Source organism: Panthera onca, chromosome A3, assembly GCF_046562875.1.
Source record: "Panthera onca isolate mPanOnc1 chromosome A3, mPanOnc1 haplotype 2, whole genome shotgun sequence".
NCBI lineage: Eukaryota > Metazoa > Chordata > Mammalia > Carnivora > Felidae > Panthera > Panthera onca.
The window spans coordinates 55,732,923-55,750,617 of record NC_138341.1 but is presented as its reverse complement, the minus strand read 5'-3'; positions in this window follow the sequence as shown (position 1 = coordinate 55,750,617).

Here is a 17,695-nt window from a genome sequence, read left to right as displayed (position 1 = left end):
AAATTATAACCTTTAGAAATACAGACATGTCTTGGGGCGCCTGGGTGGCGCAGTCGGTTAAGCGTCCGACTTTAGCCAGGTCACGATATCACGGTCTGTGAGTTCGAGCCCCGCGTCAGGCTCTGGGCTGATGGCTCAGAGCCTGGATCCTGTTTCCGATTCTGTGTCTCCCTCTCTCTCTGTCCCTCCCCCGTTCATGCTCTGTCTCTCTCTGTCCCAAAAATAAATAAACGTTGAAAAAAAAAATTAAAAAAAAAAAAAAAAAAAAGAAAGAAATACAGACATGTCTTGCTTAATGCTTTTGGCCTGTATTCTGTTTGTCTGATGTCAGGATTATAACCCCTGCTTTTGGATTATTTCCTTTTGCCAGTATATATATATATTATATATATATTATATATAATATTATATATATACAAATGTCTTTTTGAATCATTCTGTTAAGTATGTGTCAGCATAGAGTTAGGCTTTGCTGTATGAACCAATATGAATGTATTTTTCTTTTAATGGGTTAATTCAGCCCATTCTGTATTTCTTTATAATTCAGCCCATTCTGTATTTCTTTATATTGACTTTTATCTTTCATTTAAAGGGTCATAATATTGTATCAAATTACTGTGCATATTATGTTATTTTTAGTGTGTTTTTTTCTCTATGTGGTATGATTTTTGCTCTTTTTTTTTCTTTTGTCACTAAGAAAGGCTTGTATAGTTAGTAATACTGTACTGTGCATTTGGAAGCTGAAGATGTTAACCAAACTTATTGTGGTGATCATTTCACAATATATACATATATCAAATCATTATGTTGTACACCTGACACTAATGAAATGTTATATATCAATTATATCTCAAGTAAAAGTAAATAAAGACATAGTTTTTATTTTTTTTCTGGTGTTTACCTTTGTGTTTGTACCTTTTACAATGCCTTTACACCCCTCTTTCTTTAACCTTTTTCTAAATGGGTTGTTAGTTTGAAACTGTTTCAACTCCCACCTATTTTCCTTATAGGAAAATTAATAATCTTTTTCAACTTTCTTCTTTCTCTATGCCTTTCCTTCACATCTCAAAAGTTGTATTCTTGGGATGCCTGGGTGGCTCAGTTGGTTAGGTGTCCAATTCTTGGTTTTGGCTCAGGTCATGATCTCATGGTTTGTGGGTTCAAGCATGTAGCCTGCTTGGGATTCTCTTTCTCCTTCTCTCTCTGCCTCTCCCCTACACATGCACATATGAGCTCCCTCTCTTTCTCTCAAAACAAACAAGTAAACTTTTTTAAAAAAGTTATATTCTTTCTATTTTTCAGCATACAACATTTACAAGCTATTATCCCACCGACTTTCACACCTCTATTTTGTGGTTACATCTATAATGATATGTATTAAACATTCACCATGAGTTCTTTTACCTAGGTTTGCCCAGTCATCTCTGCCAGATAAAGATTTACCTTTAATAGATTCTTTTGGAAGAGTTTTTGAATAAATTATTCCCTGAATTCTTGCATGTTTAAAACTGTTTTTCTCTAACATTTGATACTTGAAAGTCAGCATGGTGATATATACAATTCTTGAGTTAAATTTTCTTTACATGAGTTTCTTAAATGCTATTCTATTGCTGCCATGCTTCATATGTTACTCTTAAGTAATCTGAACCAGCCCATCTTTTTAGCCTTTTAAATAATTTGTTCATTTTCGTGAAGGCCTTGAGGATATACACTTTTTTTTCCTCTTTAAATTCTAACAGTTTTGCTAGGATAACTCTTAGAGTTGATCATGTCACATAGATTTTTCCAGACATATGATGGGTCTTTTTAATAATAATATGCACATGTCTGTTTTGTTATTTCTGGAAATATTTGGGGGGTTATAGTTTAATTAGTTGTATGCCACTATTTTGTTTTTTTCTTCTAGGCTTCATTTATACACATTTTGTTTCTTCTTTTTATGTCTTCCATTTCAACCAGTTTTTCCATGATCTCTTTTACTTCATTTCATTTTCATTCTCTTTATAGTTTTCCCTATTTTTCAATGCCTCTTATGAAATTTTTATTTGAATCTATTCACTGTTGTCCATCGTGTAATTTATTCTTCACTTTTAAAATTCTGAGATAATTTTGCTTCTTTAATTTCATTCCTGAGTTCTATCAGTTCTCATTGCACTTATTGCCATTCTATTATTGTCCAGGTCTGTTCTTAACATTTGAATTTCTGATTGTAAGTGTGATATGTGTATATTATAATAAGAACATGTATTGTAAGTATTATGTTACACCAGGTTGCTCCTGCTTCATGATTTTAGAGGGTGAAAGTTTTGGCATCTGTTATAATGTAATTCTTATTTTCTGTTTTTCTTCTTAAAGCAGTTTTACATAAAATTGGTTCCTGTTTCTAGGTAGTTAAACAGGGGTCCTCATTCAAAAGCTCGCTTTTCTGTTGGTACAATAAAATGCAACTTTTAAATGGGTGATTTTGTTGGTTGGATAGAAGAGAGAGCTTGTTGTACCTTAAAGTTCTTTGTATTTTCATCAGGATCCTTAATTTTTATCCTACTTCATTACTTAGCCTCAACTACCACATTTCCAAGGGTTACACCCTTTCTCTATTGTATGAAAAGTTCATAATATTGTCAATTTCTTAGAAATAATGCTGGGGGGTATGGGTCCTGTGTGGTTTTATTTGCACTCCAGTTGATCATGTAGAGAAGTACAGATTCAGGAAGCCACCATTGTTTCTAAGACAAACTTTTGCTTTGAATTAGATATCCTGCCTATAATGTGTTTTTAAACGTGGAATTTGATGCAAAAAGTAAAATTTTTAATTCTTTTTTATTCAATTGACCCTTCTAATACTGTTCTCCTCTGGCACCTATCAAACATTTTGCAAGAGGCTTCATGTTAATTTTGTCTCCAAATTTAAGTGTTTCTTTTTGGAGTGGGACACATATTTCCTGACTCAGTTTGCTAAGGAAGATTATCCAATGGCTTGTGTAATGTTTCCATATTTCTTCCAAGAAGCAGTCTTACGAAGATTCATATATTCTATTTGAAAAAAATGTATTCTATCACTCTCCCCTTCTCCTGAATAAAATTAGAATCAGTATTAGAACTATAGATAGGCTCCAACTTATGAAGGTGCAAAAGCGATATGCATTCAGTGGAAACTGCACTTCGAATTTTGAATTTTGATCTTTTCCTGGGCTAGTGATATGCAATACTCTCTCGTGATGCTGGGCACTGGCAGCAAAGTGCAGCTCCCAGTCAGTCACGTGATATGCTTACAACCATTCTGCTTTTTCACATTTAGTATCCAACAAATTACATGAGGTGTTTGACACTTTATCATAAGATTTTAGCAACTTTCAGGAGCACCTGGGTGGCTCAGTTGGTTAAGCATCTAACTCTTGGTTTCAACTCAGGTCATGATCTCACGATTTTGTGAGTTCGAGCCATGCTTCAGGCTCTGTGCTGACAGCACAGGACCTGCTTGTGATTCTCTCTCTCTCCCTCTCTCTCTGCCCTTTCCCTGCTCTCTCTCACTCAAAATAAATAAATAGAATTTAAAAAATAAAATTTTTTAAAGATTTGTGTTGTTTTGTTTGTTTCAAGTTTTCATTTAAATTCCAGTTAGTTAAAATATAGTGTAATATTAGTTTTAGGAGTAGAATTTAGTGATTCATCACTTGCATACAACACCCAGTGCTCATCACAACAAGTTCCCTCCTTATTATCCATCACCTATCTAGCCTATCCCCCACTGACCTCCCTCCATCAACTCTGTTTGTTCTCTATAGTTAAGAATCTCTTTTATGGTTTGCCTCTCTCTTTTTTCTCCAATGTTCACCTGTTTTGTTTCTTAAATTCTATATGTGAGGCTGATAATATATTATTTGTATCTCTCTGGTTGACTTATTTGCTTAGCATAATACACTCTGGCTCTATCCATCTCATTGCAAATGGCAAGATCTCATTCTTTTTCATGGCTGAGAAATATTCCATTGTAGAGATAGAGATAGAGATAGAGATAGAGATAGAGATAGAGATAGAGATAGAGATATACATAGATACCACACCTTCTTTATCCATTCATCATTCAGTGGACATCTGGGCTCTTTCCATAATTTGGCTATTGTTGATAATGTTGCTATAAACATCGGGGTGCATGTGTCAACATTTTTGTATCCTTTGAGTAAATACCTAGTAGTACAATTTCTAGGTGATAGAGTAGTTCTATTTTTAACTTTTTGAGGAATATCCATACTGTTTTCCTGAATAGCTGCACCAGTTTGCATCTCCACCAACAGTGTAAGAGGGTTCCCCTTTATCCACATCCTTGCCAACACCTATTGTTTCCTGTGTTGTTATTTTAGCCATTCTGACAGCTGTGACGTGGTATCTCTTTGTGGTTTTGATTTATATTTCCCTGATGATGAGTGATGTCAAGTATCTTTTCACGTGTCTATTAAACTGGACTCTGTATTAAATGGTTTTGCCCAACTATAGGCTAACGTAAGTGCTCTGAACACATCTGAAGTAGGTTAGGTTAAGCTATGCTTTTTGGTAGGTTAGACATACCAAATACATTTTCAACTTATGATATTTTCAACCTATGATGGTTTATTGGGATGTAATCCAATTAAAATCCAAGGAAAACCTGTACAGGAAATGTAAAATGCTGGGGCTCTTATAAAACTGACATGAATGTAATGTCTTGTGCAACTCACTACAGACGATCATATGAAATTAAATATATCCCTTGCTCACTGTTCACACTACCAAATATCTACGCATAAATGTATGCTACTTGATAACAATGACCAGCAATCATAAGAGTAGCAAGAACTAATGAGAGATAAATGCAAAATAACACATATTAAATTCAGAAAAAAAACTGAAATAACATCACAAGGTGAGTTCAGACCGACAAATCTCAGAAAACTTAGAGGTTTTTTTTTTAAGTTATATAGTATCTTCTGGCAAACGAGTCTGAAACTTTAGGATATTTGAAGAGCAAGTCCTTTTGTAGACTTTAGGGGTACATTTTCACTATCCTGAAGGCACTGGTGAAACTGGTTAGATTTTGCCAAGTATTTATTGCATAGAGAGTGGTGGTGATAAATAAACATTATAGGCAAGCCTTTTGTGATTGAGTGGTCAATTTAGCTGAACATAAATTCAAAACTAAAATAAATTACCGAGCTGTTTAGTAGAAACCTAAATAACATATGACATAGTATCAGTACATGTTTAAAAGACAGTTTGTTCATTTATGTTATGAAGTTTAAAACTTCCCCTCATCTCTAGAAAGGCTTATCTTAGCACTATATTGAGCAATAGGAATTTTGCATATGAAGACATGCTAGCACTAAAGACCTTGATAAGGTAAAAGATCCCTGAACTCCAAAGGAGTGATGCGTTTTGTCATTATATCTATATCTCTGAAAAAAAGAAGGGTATGAGCAGCTTCCTCCAGTACCTACTAACTTCAGATCCCTTGCCCTCATTTTACTCAGCTATTAAAAGGCCTACATTTAGTTCACAGATACTTTCAGGTCCTGTGGTGCCAAATAAAGTAAAATCACAATGAACCCAAGATGGAGGGAGTACCTTGGCCATTAGGAAGTCCAGTTAATTGTGTTGCTGTTTTTGTTGCTGTGTTTAATTCAGAGTAATCACTTTCTGTTTCAGTGTTGTTGCTAAAATTATTTTTGGAAACAAATCAGCTTGATGTCTTCATTTAGAGAGAGAATATAAATAAATGTGTACCAAATACTAGGACACTAGGCTACAGGCTGTAATTATTTCCTTATAAAAAAGTGCTGATCTTAGGATTTAGAACAATACATATAACAAAGTCTTCAATAAATATGTTGAGAGAATGAGTTATTAGATATTGTTTATCCATATAAATTGAATGCAAAAAATAATTACATAGGATTATTGTTAGTAAAGTTCTGGTTACAGGTATCTTAAGGTAATTGGTTCTAAAATCCTCCTTATCAAAGAGAGAATGTTTTTATAACACCCCACTTGGGATCACAATGCCTGCCAATTCCTCAAGATGTCTGTGAATAGAGATTTCTATGAGAATTTCAGGATTCACTAACAATATTCTAATTAATTCTAAGAATAATTAACCTTATTATGAATGATAACCAAACTCACATACAAAGTGTCTGAATTAACAATAAGTCTGACATAAAGTGTGTATTAAGGTGTATACTAAGTAAACCCAAGTGTTAGTTGACAGAATCCTGAAGAGAAATATATTTGTTCCTGTTGATATAATTCTTGCATAAAAGATGGATGCAAGGGGACTGGTCCTTGTTAATAATGTGTAGCATTCTAAAGCTGCTAATAGGTCATTGTTTTATATTGCACTTGAATGACTACCTTTGGGAAATCCCAAATGATTTCAATTAAAGTGGCCATTATGGAAGTCAATAATTATGATAGTATTTGAGAGGCAATTCTTTTGTAATATGATATAAATGAAGAAAAGATATCATCAAGGCCTTAGGGACTTTGAGAGTGACAGGAAATATGCAACGATATTAATAAATGTACATGGGAGAACGTATTTGAAACATGGTTGTATTCATTGTGGCCTCATCAAAAGTCCTTTAATTTGATGATCCTGGAGCATGTTTGAATAGACGTGTCTGAAGCTAAGCAGTGTGAGAAGAAGCAGTGCCAGTGGACAAAAGTTGTTGTACATGAGGGAAATTAAATAATGATAACTCTGTGGGAGCGGAAAGTAATGTGGCTGAATTTGCTGAGATATTCCTGGAAAGAAACCAGGGTTCCATCTTCTGACAACTTGAATACAGCCCTCTCATTCACCAGAATGAGATGCATTAGATTTCAGAAATTCTTTGAATGGATTCAGTACTAACTTTTCACTTGCTGTCTAGCTCTGTGTCTTCAGCTCACAAAATCTGTTTATTGCCGGTAAAATATTATTGATAGTATCCCAAACATCATTACTGAGTTATGTAGTGCTGACTAAATATGCCATCATATTCTTTTCTTTCCACTTTCTGCATTACATGGAATGTGACATAATTCTACCAAAGTCTGCCCAGCTAGCTTATTATAATATTTTTTATTAGTTTACAAAAAAAGTACTCCTTTTTGCCAAGAATCTGGATTACAGCTAACAGGTACAACTCCTGCCTCAGGAAGGTAAGTTCTTCAGGACAAGTGATCCATGTCTTTGCTTGTTTTCTGGAATATCTAAAGAGGTTTTACGAGAATTGTCCAAAACTTCTCATTCAGCTTTCTCATTCAATCAACTGCCACTGGAGGGCCCTGGCTTTCTTATAACATCTAGATAAGACCCAGGTTCTATTTAAAACCTGAGCCAGTAGGAGAGATTAAAACTTTTATGATTTCCTTATCTTTCTCATCATAAATGTAATTCAAAGTCATTGCAAGACATTTTGGAAAATGAAAATATGAACACTAAAATTACCCATCAACAATATAAAATGTTCCCATGGTTTTCACTATACGCTTAATGGTAACATGATATTATCAACCTTTTGGAATCTAAAACAAGACTTGGTCTACAATGATTTGGGCTCTTCTTGAACATTCCGTCAAGACACTGATCACCCTGCTCAAAACAAATTCATGTCTCCGGAGTATGGCAACAAAAATCTCTGACTCAGTTAGTCTGAGTAGCCTCTTAGAGGCACGGTTTCATATTATGTTGATGCTCCAACTCATGGACTAGATATCTCCTGGATCACTCAAGACCCACAAATTTACTAAGTGTGCACTGTTATTGAAGCGGTGATATTAGTAACTTGTGATACCATCCTCTTTTAGAAGTTCTAGAACAGAGTTTTCTTTATTCCTAGGTAGAGAAGATACGGTATTCCTGTGTAACATCTTGGCCTATTTTACAGCCTAGCCTCACCAATTATTCAGAGAAGCTGCACCAACACAAACCAAATGTAAGCAGTTTGAGGCATGGAAGTTTGTCCTGAATCAAGTTCCTAGAGCACATCACCATGCTATAGAAATCCAGATAGATATCCTCTATCTAGTGCAGCGTTCCAAGATTGTTGGAGCCACTGAAACATGAACACCTAGCACTACCTAGCATGCTTGCTTGCATTATAGCCAGACCTTCGTGCATGTTTTTCATTTTTTAATATAATTTATCATCAAATTGGCTTTCATACAACATCCAGTGCTTATCCCAACCAGTGCCCTCCTTCATGCCCATCACCCATTTTCCCTCTCTCCCACCGTCGCCACCCCCATCCACCCTTAGTTTGTCCTCTGTATTTAAAAGTCTCTTGTGGTTTGCCTCCCTCCCTCTCTGTTTATAACTATTTTTTCCCCTTCCCTTCCCTCATGGCCTTCTGTTAAATTTCTCAAGAAGTGCATGCTTTTCAATACCTTTGCCTCCCTCAACAACTATGGCACTCAATGACTACTGCTTCCCATTATAACCTGCACTAGTACTTAATTTTAACCTTGACAGTGTCACAGCTGTTTATAAGGAAGGTATCAGAGTCCAACCAGGTCCGCGTTGCACAGGGACGATGTCTCCCAACAACCACATAAGGCACTGATCTTCCTTATTATTCAGCATAGAGTTCTGCAAAAGACGTGTTATACCTCAAGGCAGTAATCAGAGGTGATGGTTTTTATTATCAGTGAAGTCTGTGGCACTACTTCAGTGTCCACGTAAATAATTATATAAAGCAGAGGTCTTTCGAGTACTTTTTTAAAATGTTTATTTAATTTCTAGAGGTAGGGGAGGGGAAGAGAGAGGAAGATAGAGGATCTGAAGCAGGCTCCCCACTGACAGCAGAGAGCCCGATGTGGGGCTCGAACTCACAAACTGCAAGACCATGACTAGAGCCGAAGTCGGACACTTAACCAACTGAGCCATCCAGGCAACCCGAGTACTTTTAATGCTAAAGCCCTTTCTTTATTCAGGTGAGATATTATGTGAAATTACTCTGGTTGAAGGAGGGGTGGAAGATCCAGAGCAGGTCTCTTTGATTATCTTCCTTCCTGCTCTAACCTACCCCTTACTACAGTATTCCCTGAAGTAGTACCTGGGAGACACTCCGTATCTGGTCTAGAAATCCTCAAAACTCCACTTGACTGTCCTGACTTACTTCACAGATTCATGCTGGTGAAATATTTACTATTTATAAGCAATGTCTCCTCAGGTGGAAGAGCAAGTCTGCCTGGGCCATTTCTGGTTCATCTGTCTATCCCAGAAGAGCAATGGTTGATACCTAAAAGCTATTTGCTCCACTGTTACCCCCACCCATGGTTTTATATCTCAGATTTTGCTTTGCTAGTATTCTGTCCCCACCTCACCCCAGGACATACACCCTGCAGCAGGGTGTGAGTCTAGTCTCTGTTAAAAACCAGTTCCCTCACCCACATTCACCTGAATTGAACTGGACTAGGGTTCTGGTGGCACCAATGCAGAATTTAAATAAATGGGAGATTTGGAGAGGTTTTGCCCTGAGGCTCCCCTGTAACATGACTGACACACTTAAGTCAAGACAAGGAGTGAAACCCAGATACAAACAGTGAAAGAACAAAAGAAAGTCACTAGGAAAAATTTTCATGGAGTATCTGAGGTCAGTTCCATGGTATCTGCCTGAGCTTTTTGTCTTTTAATGTCAATCCCTTACTGAACTACAATTGTCAGAACATCTTGTTGGTGCCACTTCATCAACGTTTGATGTCAGTTGTCTATTTTTTTCTGAATGTTGCTCCTTAGTCACAGACTGTATCTGCTGACCATTCACCTTTTTTCTAGGACTGACCCAGTACATTCCCCATAAGTGCACAGCCACCACATTGAGCTTCCCCAAGCATTCAAATTACATCACTGTAGAGAAGTCCTGTGATTAACGATTAGAAAAACATTTCAGATTTCTACAAAAACTGGTGCCTCTTATTGCAAACATATTGATAATCCATGAAAAAATGATATGAGAAAAAATTTTATTCTTTGTCTAAGTATACTTTGAAATTAGTATCAGTGTACTTCTGACACTGATAGGACACTGTGGGAATATAAGAAAAGAAGGGGAAAATTCTACATAGAGATTATTCAGAAAATTTCCGTAAGTATACGTGTAAGAATATTAAAGATATAGATATATGTATATACACAAAATAAACATACATACATAAATATAAAGAATGTACAAACTAAGGGTAGATGGGGGAGAGGTGAAAGTGGGTGATGGACAGGGAGGAGGGCACTTGTTGGGATGAGCACTGGGTGTTGTTTGGAAATCAATTTGACAATATATTATATTTTAAAACATGCAAAAAAAGAATGTACATATATGTACCCATAATGCACACATAGACACACACACACACACACACACACACACACACACACACACACGCACACAGTTCCTAACCCTAACCATACTCCTAAACAGTTTTTTCACGTTCAGCTGCATTTTTCCCATATTAATTACATTTCGGTATAGCAAAGCTGTAATATAAAGGAAAGAAACTAACTATAAATAATAATTCCAAACTCTACTGCCCACAAAACAGGCCTAAAATCAAAGACAATGTGTACAAAACCTCCAAAGTGGTCCTTTATCTTTAAATATTAAATAAATAGCAGGATTAAAGTAAGCATATTCCTAAAGATGCATCATTCCTTCCCAAACTACATGATCCAGACAAGTGGGAGCTTGTTGCCCAGTCATTGTTCTTAAGATCATTTTTTTAAATGCAGGAATTCTCTGTGAGGAAGACATTTGGTCACTCTTGGGTCCTAACCTGAGCATTTGGGGTTTCAAACAACTTCTTTTCTCTACAAAGAACACATCCATCCTTATTTTAAAAAGCACACAGAAGTCGTAAACACACAGAAGTCATAAACGCATACAAGACTCATTAAATGGTTTCCTTGCTATTCAGCTTTTAAGCATTTTATTCCAACTGCCCAAGGAGTCCTCATTTCCCTTAATGTGCTAGATCGCAATGTTGGACATATTGACCCCCTTGGGTTGCTGAATAAAGCTGTGGGTATCATGCATCTCAGTTTCCAAAGACTGCACAAACCCCCTTTTTGTTTTGTTTGTGTGGGTTCACACTCACTTAGATGCACTTAAAAAAAAATCAAAGTAAAACAATTGAAACCATGAAGTCATGAAAACATAACTTCTAACTAAGTTATTACACATCAACTTAGACTTGTTTAAAAAGATGGGCTTTTGGTTTACAACAGTTAGCAAATCTTTGAAAGAGTGTTGGCTAAATTTTTGCTTTGTATTATAGGACATAACCCAGCGTGTCCTTTCATCTTAGGATCCAAAATTCTCATAATACTAAATGATTTGGCTCCTCCTCTTTGGGTGATTATCTTAAATTATACTTACAAGAACAAGATCATCCGCTCTAGAAAAATTCCATACTTTTAAAAGAACAACATCACAAAATATCATCTTATGTCTCTTTTCCAAGATTTATGACTCACACCATTTACTCAATGTTTCTTGAGCACCTGGGAGGTGCCTGGCACTGTGTTAGGCAGTAGAGATATATGGATGAGCAGGGAATCAATGTGCTCTCCAGAAACTTACAGTCAACTCGTAAACAGACATGTGCAAGAAAGACTTGCAAGTACAAAGCAAACAGAACGTAAGGGACACACTGGGGATATAAATGAGGGAGGGAAAGTTCTAAACAAATCCGAGGCTCTGTAGCATTGTGGTGGCAGTTAAGAACAGTTAAGAATAGACAATTATTCTCAAAACAGATGATCCAGATTCTAGGTTTGAATCTTGACTCTGCTATTGAACAGCATTGTAACATGAGTAAGTTACTTATTCTTAGCGTCTGGGGCTGAGGTCCCTTAATAGTAAAAAAAAAGCACTGATAATGATGACTCTCTCATGGAGTTATTGTTAGGTTAGGAAAATATGACAAAATCCAAGATATAAAGTATCTGGAGTATAGTAAATTCTCAATAAGTGTAGGTTATTACAAACCCGAGAAGATAATTAGTTCACCAGGCAACAGAAGTGAGATATATCAAATGGTGCTTTCTTAGAATACATGGAAAGGGAATCTTTCCCCAAAATCTTTTTCCATAATCTATCTGAGGAAATTAAAGCAATAACACATTTTAATGGAGCCAAATATTTCCAAAGGCCCTCCTCTCTGTCTGTTCACAAATAGCTTGAGTAGACATTAAAGGTATATTGCTGCTGGGGCAGGGATATTTCACCAAGTTATTGACAACAACTTATGGAATATTATGAAACAAACCACATAAGAAGAATTAAAGCAATGATTTGGGGAACAAAACTAGATATAGAAGGTTCAAGATTATCTGGTTTTATATTGTGTGCCAAACATGGTAGAAATATCTATCAAAAGGAAAAGGTAGCCTTTTTTGAAGACAGTGCAGCAATATGATTTCAAAACCCTTATGGAAGTTTATATTTTTTGACCCAGTAATTTCTCTTTGCAATCTATTTTAAGTAAACAGCTTGAAATGTAGAAAAGGATTTAGGTGAAAAGATGTTCATCACAGCATCATTTATAATGGAAAAAGTGTTATCGGAATAACGAAGTCAATTGTGGTCTAAGAGGTTTTTAATTACAGAGGTAAATGCTCACATTAAAATGTAAAATGAACAAAACACAATAATATGTCCACAATATAAAAATCCACAGAAGAAAGACTGGAAAGGAAATAAATCAAAATGGTAACAATGATTTCCTCTGCCTGGTGGGAAGAAAGGACATCTTTATTATTTTTTCTTTCTTGTACTTTCAACATTGCTATAAAGAATATATATTGCTTATAGAATTAGGCAAATAAATAATTAAAAGGCCCAAAATGGAGAAAAAATGCAGTGTAGTTGTATTAAGTTCTCGAGCAGAGGAATGTTCAAGGAAAGAATTTTAGGTGAGGTTTCTTTTTGGCCATCCATCTCTATCCATCAAACTGTCATTTCTGGCCTTACACATCCTTTCTTTGCTCTGAGTCATGTAAAATCATTTGCTTTTCTGACAATGCATCCACTGTGTGGTGCCATCTTTTTTACATTTACTCATATCCAGGGCTGCCCTGAGAGGCTCTGAAAAATCTGTCCCCTGGGCACAGAATGCCTTTTCCAGTGGAGACTTGAGATAGGAAACATTCACTGGCCAGAGTCTTTACTAGGAAAATGATGCTCCTTTTTTTGTAGCTGTGAACAAATTCTTGCTCAATTTGATGGCCAAAATTTATTCATGTATTTCCTTTTTCTTTTTTTTGTCATATTCAAATATTCCTTGAATTTTCTGTGTTATTGCATAGATGCTAAAATTCAGCCTTGGGCCTTCAGAAAACTCCATATGTCAGCTTTCTATTTCAATCCTACACACAGCTCAGGTATGTATTGTCAAACTGCATGTGGCCTGAAGAATGAACACTGGATTGTTTGGTTTTCCTTTGTTTGGTTCTCTTTTAACGCTATAAACCTGCACCATTGACTATTATAGTCACAAAGTAAAGTGAAATGGTAAAAGTAATCAAAAATGTAAAACCAAAGGATAACTGAGGTTGCAAAATAGAAAATGAAGTTCATAACTTCAAAGTCCTTACAGTCTATACCTGCACTGTGTAATATGGTAGCCACTGGCAACACGTGGCTATTGAGCATTTGAAGTGCAGCCACTGTAAATTTACACGTGTTGTAAGTGTAAAATACACACCAGATTTCAAAGACAAAAAAAAAAGACAAAGAATGGAAATATCTCAATAATTTTTCTTATTAATAATCCACTAAAATGCCATATTTTAGCTATATTAGATTATATCAAATATACTATTAAAATTAATTTCACATTTTTATTTTCTTACATGTGGCTCTAGAAAACTTTAAATTACATATGTTAATTCCATTTGTAACTCATATTATATTTCTACATAAATTTTCATTCATGTGAAAATTAAATGGCCTGACAAAATAAATAATAATGTTGAAAATCAAATCTGAAAAAAGGTTAAAAGGCATATACGATGTATTTACAAATTAGCAATAAGACTATAAATACTGTTGGTTCAGAAGGAAAAGAGATGGCCACACACCAAGTGAGGACACAAGTCTTGGAAACGTGTCCAGAAATTCACTGTGGTCCTTCAACTTAATGGCCTAATTGGCTCTGGTGATTGTTTGATCTTGGCTCCTCCAGTTATATTTTAGTCTAATTCCTAACTTTTTAAAACAGTAATTCAATGTCTTAGACTTCTATTCTACACTATGATGCTGTCTGTCTGACTCACTTCTAAATTGAAGTGCATATATAAAAAAAAATTGAATCACTTCAATGATTTTAAATCACTCTTCAATGTGCAAAGCAATTTAAAATTACTGGAGTGCTTCCAATTTTTATTAGTCCTTGAATTTGGAAGTGATCTAGGCTTTTCTGGGCATGTGCAATGCACTGTGACTTAAAATTATTGAGCTCTCATGCCCCCCCAACCCCTTATTTTTAAGAAGCTGATTCCACTTTGCAATGGAAACCATCAGGAATGTATGGCATGGAAATGGTATGGATAACAAAAAACACAAGGGGAAAATAGCTTCCATTTAATAATGAGAACTATACTTTGTAATTAGATAGTGTCTTGCCCAAGGATCTCTAAGTGCTTCATAAACATTAGCTCATTCATCATGAAGACATCTTACAGGGGGGCATATTTCCAGTGTGGGAGGGCAGAGGTAGGGATGGGTAAAGCCATTTAGATTGGCTTCAAACATTGAATTGGGTAATTTGAATTATGTGAGAGCTATGCCTAGGACATTTATTTTTGGTGCTGCTGGTTTTTTTTTTTTTCTTTTTGCAAGGAGAAGGAGGTAATGTTACACTGTCTGATCCATTTGCAAATGTCATAAAAAATTAACTTGGCAATTGCAGAATCTACAAAATAAATTGCTTATCCCAAATAAACTCCAGGAGCAAACATAAAATGATTGGTTTTCTAATTTAATTATTTGAGCTAAACTTTGGGAGAAAATACATAAACCTTTCTACCATTTTCTTTCAAGTTAATTCTTTCCTCTTTAGCACATACTAAATCCACTGAACCTAAAACATTTACCTGTAGGGCAATTTATGTGGGAATTTTCAAATCACACACTTTCCCTCTGCTCTTGTAATATGAGGAGTTTTCATCAACATAGGAGTCTAGTAAAACCTTTACTGTAGGAGTGGCTGAATTCAGGACCAAGAATAAGAAATTATGTTTTTAAGTTTAGATTAAGAAACAGTCAACTGCTTGTTCTTTACTGTTATGCAACAGATTATTGAGACTTACTATGATATGAGCTCCATGCTAGACACTGAAAATGTCTGATGAAATGGAGGCTGCAATCAATCAGGCTTACTTGGAAGGGAAGATTTCAAGTGGGCTCAGTATATGATAACACACTTGAAATCTGAGTAATAGTCCCTATAAAACATTATGCACTCTGATGAAAAGGTTCACTCACCTAACAGGAGCTAGTCTGCTAGTACTATGTCTGACACAGTAATAAGAAGACTTATCCAGTAGCATTAGCCGAGTCCTTGACAAAAGCCATTTGTTCTCTATCTGTTAGAGACAAACAAACAGCAATGACAACAAGTAATAAGAGAGAGAAAAGACATGCCTAAGGTTTCACTCCTACAAAAGGCTAAAAGAAATAAAAAACAGTGCAAAGAAAGTGACCTCCATAGAAATGTCAGAATAATTGCCCACAATTGCTTGTCTTGGACTACTGGGAAAACATACAAAAATCATGTTTATGAGTATAAAGTGTAAGCTCTAACTTAGGCAAAGAATCTCTGTTCATCCTTCTAAAGTTACAGAGGCAAGTTCTTGTAGAAGTCCAGAGCCACACCTCTCTCATCTAACTCAATAGTATCTTAGCAAAGGTGATCTTAAAGCAAAACCCAACATGAAATATGAGTGTGTTGTTGTTGGAGGTTTTTTAATCCCATTTTGAACAGTATGACCTATAGGCGGAAATAGAATTTACAGTAATGCCGAAGATTAAAAGGAATGAGCCTCTTGTTTAGAAAATTAGCTAATCAATATGCCAAGCTTATTTTTAAAAATGCTTTAATTTTTTAAAATACAGCATGTCCGCTCCAGCTTCCTGTATTTGACTCTGATAATAAAACTTTCAGTATGACTAATGCAGTTTAGCTAAACAAATTAGAGAACTGCACAGTTTATGCTGAGGAGAAAGTTTCCATTAGCCATTGTGATGCTCTCTGCCAGGTCAGCGAGTAATGACTGTGCACCAGGCCAGGCCAGCAAGGTTTACAGTCCATGATGGAGAGACAGGAAGCAGTGGGTGAGGAGGAGAGGGAGGGCCATGGTTTCACCAAATGGAGACTAAGAATTCGTTGGTAAGAGAGAAGAGAGGAACAGAGATAAGCATCCCTCCTATCTTCCTGGTTGCAAAGCTCCTCCCATTTTTGTTAGTGGGACACAAGTTGTCTATCAAATGGAACCAGGGGAAACAATGGAGGGAGACCTGGAAGAACTCTCTTTACTGACTTCTCCACTCTCCCTCTTGATCTCTATAGGCCCCAGCCTACATATTATTGGATAAGTTGTAAATTGAACTATGTACCCACATACCCACTCCCCCCAAAAATGATGTTGAACTCCTAACCCCTAGTACCTCTGAATACAAACTTAAAGTTGACCCTTGAGCAACACAGGCGCCCCATAATACAATCAAAAATCCACATATAACTTTTGACCCTCCCCCCCAACTTAACTACTAATAATTAACTTGAATCCTCACAAACAACGTCAACTGACACATATTTTGTATGCTATATGTATTATATACTGTATTCTTAAAATAAAGTAAGCTAGAGAAAAGAAAATGTTATTAAGAAAGTCATAAGGAGGGGAAAATACATTTATAGTACTGCACTATATTTATTGGGGAAAAAAATCTGTCTATAAGGAGACCCACGCAGTTCAAACCTGTGTTGTGCAAGGATCAACTGTATTTAGAAGTAAGGCTATTGCAGATGTAATAAGTTAAAGTCATACTGGAGTAGGGTATGCCCTTAATCTAATATGATTGGTGTCCTAATAAGAAGGGGGAAGATGATGTAAAGACAGTCACAAAGAAGAAGGTCATGTGAAAGCAGAGGCAGAGATTGGAATGATGTATCTGCAAGACAAAAAATGTCAAGAATTGCTGGCCACCACAAAAAGCTAGGAAAAGATAAGGAAGGAGTCTACCTATAGGCTTCGGAGGGAACATGGATTTGCTAAACCGCGATTTTGGACTTCTAGCCTCCAGAATTATGAGCAAAGATATTTCTGCTGTTTTAAGCCAAAAGGTTTGTAGTAGTTTGTTATAGCAGCCCTAAAAAAAACCTAAAACACCTGAATACAGGTTATGAGGAGTTACACAATTTTCTGGAAGTTGCCTGGTATCAGAGAGGCTGAGTATGAGTTGCTGTGACTGAGCTAGAAAAGAGAACTGAATTTCAGTTATGAGTTTGCCAATAACTAGCTCTCTGACCCTAGTCCAATCAGTTCCCTTCCCCAGCTTCTGGAAAATGTCATTTCTATTGCCCCTTCAGTCCTCTTATTTTATGGCTCTGCGAGTCAGTAACTGCAATAGATCACATTTGGGGAGGGCAAGACTGGGAGTGGGGGAAATCAGGGCAAGGC